The sequence below is a fragment of the Mus pahari genome, chromosome 22 (genome assembly GCF_900095145.1).
Source record: "Mus pahari chromosome 22, PAHARI_EIJ_v1.1, whole genome shotgun sequence".
In the NCBI taxonomy this organism is placed as follows: Eukaryota; Metazoa; Chordata; class Mammalia; order Rodentia; family Muridae; genus Mus; species Mus pahari.
This window is the reverse complement of record NC_034611.1, coordinates 10435224-10436839: the sequence shown is the minus strand read 5'-3', so window position 1 is coordinate 10436839 and position 1616 is coordinate 10435224.

The following is a 1616-nucleotide window of genomic DNA, read 5'->3' as shown; positions in this document are numbered from 1 at the left end:
GGCCAGGTGGATCTCAGGAATCTGCTTTTCTAACAGTGTCTAGGAGTTGGTGGTGCTGTTTGGTCCCAGTGGATCACAGCTGGAGCACTTCTGAGCTCCCAGATTCCATTAGCTCCAAAGCAAACCCCATACTATCTACATGCATCTCATTTTTCATCAATATTCATGTGTCTATGGTTACATTTAATGTGTACTGGATTGTGTAATTTAGCACATAATTTACTTGACTATAGCCCCTGAAGCAGAGAGTATTCCTGACATTTCAGTAGTATGTGTCTTAACATATTGCTCAACAAGTACTTGTCAGTATCACCTGCAAATGGTTCTAAAGTGTGCCTGTTGACAACTCTGTATGCTATCAAAGGAAATCCTAGGAACGACATCTCAGACATCAGGGGGATGGAGAATCTGCTCATAGGAATGTGAAATGTTCCTGGAGTAGCACTGGGTTAGGGTATAGCACTGGGGGTGTAGGGAAGCTAGCCTAGTGCAGACAGGGTCCTTTCCTTATACTCTCAGGGGTTCTGAAGGAGCCGTTTGGAGGCTCTAGTTCATCAGCATCATAACTCCTCCTAGCTCTAGTCACAGTCATAGCAAATGGAACTGCCTCCACTCAGTGATGATGATAGGGGACAGACAGGTTCTCTCCTGTAGGAGATTTGGCCTAGGAATCAGATCTCTCAGTGGAAAAAGAACAAAGCTTAGAGAAGAAAGGTAAAAAAAAAAAACACCAATCCAGCTACACATTCTTTGATCTCCAATGGTGACCTGCTTGCATGATGTGCTAGTACAATAGTGGCATAAAAGTTGTGAGAGGTTGTGGGAGTAATCAGGGACTGTCCAATTTAATTTAAGGCCCACTCTATGGGTTGGAACATATGCCCAACACTGCTCAGGTGGCCAAGAATCTAAGATTAGATAGGCCATGTGCCTACAAGAAAACCAAATACTGCTAAAGGAACATAGCAATATAATGACTCCTAATGATATTCTACTGTAGTCATTGCTTGGAGACTTAATAATAGAGGCCCAGAACTGGACACTGTGGGAGAGAGAGAGAGAGAGAGAGAGAGAGAGAGAGAGAATGAATGCAACACTCAATCTTATATTGAATGTCTCTATCAAACTTCTTCTCTCAGGGCTCAGGGAACTCTGTAGAAGAAAAAGGTGGAAAAATCGAAAGAGTCATAAGGAATGTATCACACCAGAAAAAGGAGGCCTTCTAAACACTGCAGGATCAACACAATATGAACTCACAGAGACTGTAGCAGCATGCACAAGGCCTCACAGGTCCAAGCCAGATGAATCAAAGCTCTAAAAGATGAAGTCCATAAGTCTCATCGCTAATCCAGAAGCTGTCTCCAATTGATAGCCACTTGCAAAGGAAAAATTAGTTTTCTCCAATGGATATTCACTGGTTATATAAACTACAATCAAGGGTAGGCCCCATGTCCAGCAGTAGATGGCCAACACAAAATGAACTTAGTAGTATTTATGGAGATTTTCTTTCCCATAATGTTATGTTTGGGCTTTTTCTTAAACATTACTGGCAATTTGCTTATATATTATGGTTTTGTATTTTCTTTTTTTTTAAAAGGTTTTTTTTCCTTTTAATT